Below are 6464 nucleotides of genomic sequence, written 5' to 3'. Positions count from 1 at the left end.
AGATAAAAAGGCAAGTTTCAATATTTTCAGAAAAAATGTCAGAAACTACAAACTATCAACAACAACCGTATCTCCGTCAATACAAAAGGAACAAACGTTCTATTGTATAGTTAGTTCAACTAACGACTTGATACCACAGGATACGAGATTTATTAATGTCAATCCTATTACTGTTAATATTCACATGAACTGATAGTTATAAAGATATAGTTAAATCCTAGGTGTCACTTACAAATACCGCATCACGAATGAAGAGATTAGAAACAAGATAAATACAGCAATTGGACCCCACGATGACCTGCTAACCATTGTCAAAAACGTGGACTGAAACTCTATGGAGACATCACACGGTCCTCAAGGCTCGCAAAGACATTTCTTCAGTAAATAAATAGATCATCGCTTTAATATAGCTCTACATTCATGCTTATGGCATGTTCAGCTATGGTCCAATCTCATTTGTGAACCAGTTGGGGGGGGGGAGGGGATATATGGGAGTAGGTTTTCACGTGCTGCCATTAGGCGCTCAGTAAACACAACTCTGTTCGAGTCGGGTGTCGAACCTCGAGCCCCCTTCATTGGTAGCCAAGCCAAGCCAAGTTCAAGCGTACGTAGTCTCTCGACCACGCTTCCCACAGTACCAGGAAGAAGATGAAGAGAAAGACAGTGAAAGCGAGGGTAAGAAAGTTATTTTTATCTTTTATCTAAGCTTCCCCTTTCAGACTTTGTGGTCTATAGGGCAGATAATGTAAAGGTCATCTGTTACTGTGGCCTAAGGTTAAAGAGGGTGTCATATGGCCAGCACAACGATCAACCACCTTTACTTTTCCCCAATTAATGTCAGGTACCCATTAAGGCTGGGTGGACTCAGAGGCGTCCGAAGATCCCAAAATTAAAAATCCCAGTCTTCACCAGGTTTCCAATCTAGGTTCCTGGTTCGGAGGCCAAGCACTTTTCCGCTCAGCCACCGCGCCTCTATCAAAGTCAAAGGGCAGAGAGTAAGGGAGAAGGACGGTAGACAGATCTTGTGGTGTGCCCCAATCCTCCATCAGACTAAGGGATAGATAAAGCTTAATGTAAACCTGGCCTAACTGATGTTATTGATGGATTATCTAACATATTTAATTGTTTTGTTAAGCGGAAATCTCGAAATCTAAACCTCAACAAATAAAACGTTTCCTTTTAAGAAAAACACCTCTTTCCTGTCTATGTGGCAAGCTTTAGTCCACGTGTATAATGTTAAACACTACTTATTAATTGTTGTTTTAAATTATATTCCCCTTGTATGCATATTAAATATATATTTTTTTCTCATTAAAAATAAAAGTATTTTTTTTTGGCAAATATAGGTAAAATTATTTAAATTAGTAATACAATTTATGAATAAATATTTTGACAAAAAATCTAATACCGTTTGCTTTAAAATATGGTAAATAATAATCTTCCTTTCTGAATAGTCTCCCGTGTTTGTTACTATGAATAGTTGTTAAAATCGTCTACTTTTATGAAAAAAATGCTTGCATGGTTGATTTAAAAATTAAATAATTCGCTTTCAGCAAAGAAAAAAAGTAGCCCTTGCATCAAGACTTTGAAAGGTATAAAATATCACGATGTCGGATTTTCAATATCTTTTCTAGTTTATGAGATCTATACGGGGCGGACGGACGGACAGACAGATAGACCACTCAAAGCATGAAATCAGCTAAAAAAACCAACGACTCAACAGAGTTTAACTCATTGATTAACATGCATTACTATTGGAAGTAGCGTCTGTATTTTATAAGATAAAATATAGCTAATAGTTATATTAGTTCTAGAACACGACGGCTGACTGGTTGTGCTAGATTGTCCTTTTTTTCGTCTGGGGTAGGATGTAGATTATGTTTACAACAGAAGGAACATCAGAAACATGTCAATCATTCGACAAACAAGTATTACTCAACAGATTACAATAATCTATATGTAGTCCATGAGATTATTTAAAGAAATTAAGTTAGTGTTATTTTTTTTTTGTTTCACATGTTTCATGCGTTCGTTTAGATTTAAAGCTCACACCTCCTGCAGGACGGCGGGGATGACGGGTGGTCGGAGGGGGGGGGGGCAAGGTTTAAACCCTAGACCGCCGAGATAGTCTAAAGCGCTTACCAGACAACCAAGCAGCCATATAAATACAATATACTACTAGCAATAATGCAGGCGTTTGATAATTATGAGAAAATGTTTCATTTAGTATAACTTGAGTTGTTCAATGATATTCAATTGTTGTTCATGGATCTCACATGCATACATTGTGGTAATTCTTCACCTGTTATTTGTTAATTGTTTGTAGCGTTTCAAGCGTTTTAATTATAAAACTTTGTACCAGACTTATATTTAAATGCTGCATCACTTGACTAACAAATGTGTTCTTTAATTCATTTGACTGAGTGCTTCAAAAACAAAAACGTGTGCGAAGTCAATGTAAGTACAAGAATTTATTAGATCCAACTTTTTGTTATCTTTGAACACTAGAAACTAATCTCTCCACTATATTAGCAATATAACCGATAGAGATAGAAAAGAAGTTGAACTGTTAAGCTTTAGGCCTATTCTTTCAAGATAGACTTGCTTAAGTAGATGCCCCATGTCTCTTCTATTGTCAGAGTAAAATGAGGCTAACATTATATTTGTTAATAATGTAATATTATAAATATAAGCACTACTTTTGTTTTCGCGTTTCCGTTATTCATTTAATAATCTCGTGCTGAACAAGTAACTTGTCTGTATGGACTGTAACTGTAACTGCGCATTCTATCACGGAAGTAGAACTGGTTATTTAAATTGTTTTAAATCTTCCTTCTTTATACAACATACCTTCCCCCCCCTCCCGTCTCTTTCAACTCTGCCTATTGAAACATTCAAAGAGAGAGTTGGTCCTACTTTCGGATTGGTTTATTAGTAACAGAAAAAGATATCTATGTGTATAATAGAAAGAAGCGTGCGTTAGAGATGGTGGGGGGGGGGGAGAGAAACAAAAGGAAGCTTATTGTCAAAGAAATACACGAAGAGACAAGCTACCTCAATGAGACAATAAACACACACACAATAAAACAAACACACATAAATAAAAATAAACACACAACAATAAAACAAACACACAGGAATAAAAACAAACACAACAATTAAAACTAACACAACAACAATAAACACACACACACAACAATAGAAACAGAGACAAGAAAACGACACGTCATCAAAGACAAAAAGTGACACGACAAAAAAAAAAGAGAACAAAATACTAAAAAAAAAAATTAAGAGTCCAATCAAAGACATAGACAGAAATATCATCATTACTTCACTGTTGAACAAAATAAAAAAAATAATAAAAAATAAAGAGTCCAATCAAAGACATAGACAGAAATATCATCATTACTTCACTGTTGACTTTAGCTAGAAGAGTAAAAAAAAAATCCTCGGTCTCACAAAACTCTCACACTTCCCAGCTATGTGATAACAAAATGATAACATGTTCAAGTGACTTGTGTAAAAAAAAAATATCAGTCAATATTGAAACATTGAGAAATAGTCTTTTTTTTTTTTTTTTTTTTTGTAAGTTTTAATTTATTTCATTAACAGTTTTTTTTTTAATAGTGTTCTAAGGATGAACGTTGCTGCCAAGTCGTAGTGTATGTTCTCTGGACTGTTGACTCGATGGTCCTGGGTTCGAACCTGCCTGCTGCTAGTCTCCTCTGTCTTGAGGTAGATTTGGTTTAGGATTAATCATCTTACATTCTGAAGGAATATCCGAAACATGTAAAACAACCAGAACAAAGAAAATCCCTATTTTATAACAAATATATCAAGAATGAACATTTTTAATTTAAACATGGGGCGAAATGGATTTGGGGGAAAGAGAACATTGGGTCAACTGTACGACTAAACAAGAAAAATATTTTAATTAAAAAAGCTCATATAAAGCGTTGCTGCATCAATTAGTTTGGATCAGCCATGTAATTAAATTTGCCATAGATCTAGAATCTAGACTAACAATAATAAGTATGTGCGATTACAAATATTTGTACCAAATGTTTTTGTTTAGCGCTATTTCCTGCTTTGAGCTTTGTCACTATGTTATGATCGTAGCACTTGTCTGGACCAGTTGGAAAAAGAAAGGGATATCTGTGTGAATATTACCGTGACAGCTTTTGAAATGCATTTCTAAAAAAAAAAAAGAAGGAAAAAAGTTCAACGACCTGAATTCTATTTCAAGAGCTCAAGCCAATATAGGTACCACTGTACTAGTGAAATGTTTATGAAAATATAAGTCTTTATAGTTATCTATTGTTATTTTCAAACTTTAAAGCACCTACTTCTCAAAACAAGATTTAAAGGGGACTTATTCAACTTATACCACCACATCAGTCAAGTACAATTTCTTTCCCTTTTTCAATACCAAACAAAATAATTACCAATCGTTAATTAACTTAACTTTTTTTTTTTTTTTTTAAGATTCTTGCTTCGTCTAATAAAAGAGATAATTGTTCAGAATTTCAGCTTGACACGAGATGGGGTGTGGGAGAAATAACATGCACAAACTTTTACCAGACAGAGTGAGTTGAAATAAACTTTGTAAATATAGCTAGATCTACATAGTGAATTAATTAGAAACAATTTTTTTTAGTATTTTTTTTTAATTAGTAAAAAAGCAGTTACGTTTTTTTTCCCATTAAATTTACAGTGGGTCAATATTGGTTTATATCAGCATAGATAATAGCGGTAGATGGTGTCTGAAAGAGACAGTTGGAGAGCTCTCACAAAAAGCTTCGTGACACACATTTGAGACCCAAAGGAAAGCCGTTTGAGAAGACTGGCGCAAAAGACGGAAAGAAAATCGAAGACATTTCCATTATGTCAGCAATTAATATTTAAATGAAGTCCACGAAATGAGAGTTCAATATAGTGTGATGGATGACATGGGAAGGTTACAAGCACATTAACCTATCACCTTTACTCCCCACCAGGTACCCATTAGTGTTGGAGTTGGCTGGACAAAGAGGCGTATTAAAAATCCCCGAAATTCCAAATCAGTCTTCATCAAGATTTGAACTCGAGACTCGCTTTACAGCTCGTCAAACACGCTCCTGAACTTTGATTGTAAAACATGGAAGCCATCAGTGATTCGTTTGTTTTTTAATGGAATGCTTGATGTTTTAATAATGTATTTATACAAACTTAAACAGATTGCGAAGACATAAAAAAATAAACTATCTCTCACACAAATACAATCTTAGCCTTCACGGACACGCATAATCTTCTTCGCGGAATACCTGATAACCTAAATACAGTGAAAAAATCCTTTGAAATTAACTGGAACACATGTTATGATAATTTACCGGATGATAGTCTACACATCAAGATTATATATACGTGGCATGGGCGTAGCAAAGGGGTAGGGTTCAACCCCCCCTCCCAAAATGAAATCCCCCACCCCTCAAGGAGGGAGGTAATTTTGTGACTGATATTTTGCTTTGAATTTGTTTATTTTAGGTAAGATTTTAATGTTAAACTATCATTTGCCCCAGCGCAGCCAAGGAGGTTTTGAGATTAAAATCCCCTCCAGAGGTTTTTGAGGTTAAAACACCATTCTTCAATATAAAACTAAAGCATACAACAGTTAACGAATTTTATGAGTTTACCCTAGAAGGATTTTAAGTTTTAAAGTTAAACCCCACTACAGACGGCTTAAGTTTAACTCCTCCCCCTAGATGGTTTTGAGTTTAAACCTCCTTACAGAGTTATGAGGCTAAAAACCTTCTCTTCACATATCAATACGTAGTTTAATTTATATAGATATTCAACTAATTTTGTTCACAAACTATGATTCTCTATAAAAATAGGACCGCCCCCCCCCCCACTCAGAGGGCTAGAGTGGGGAGGACAGTACATGCAATCGACCCCCCCCCCCCCCAACCCTACCGAATCGGCCAAGATACCAGAAGGGGCGCGAAATATTATAAAATTTATATATTATTTCAACTAATTTTGTTCACAAACTATGATTTCTCCATAAAATTAAGACCGCCCCACCATCACTCACGTGGTTTAGGTAGGAAGGGCAGTAGAAGTATTCGCCCCCCCCCCCAATCGGCCAACAGGGGAACGACATAATATAAAGATTGGTTAAAATATCAATAACATGTTTTAATCATATAGATATTTAATTGATTGTTAGCAAGCTGTGATTTCTACAAATTAATTGGACCGCCCCCTCCACTCGAAAGTTTATAAAGGGGGGGGGGGGGCGGGATTGATACCATCGCCCCCTCCAGACCCCACCAAATCAGCCAACATACTAGAGGGGGGGGGGAAATAATCTAAAAATAGTTTGAAATATAAATAATTAGTATATATTATTAACATAAGTATAAATTCGTATACAAATTGTGTGAATTTATACTAAAATTCGTCCGCCCCTTTCTAGCTTGAAA

The sequence above is a fragment of the Biomphalaria glabrata genome, chromosome 14 (genome assembly GCF_947242115.1).
Source record: "Biomphalaria glabrata chromosome 14, xgBioGlab47.1, whole genome shotgun sequence".
NCBI classification, from domain to species: Eukaryota; Metazoa; Mollusca; class Gastropoda; family Planorbidae; genus Biomphalaria; species Biomphalaria glabrata.
The sequence above is the reverse complement of the archived record's forward strand: the minus strand, read 5'-3'. Positions refer to the sequence as shown.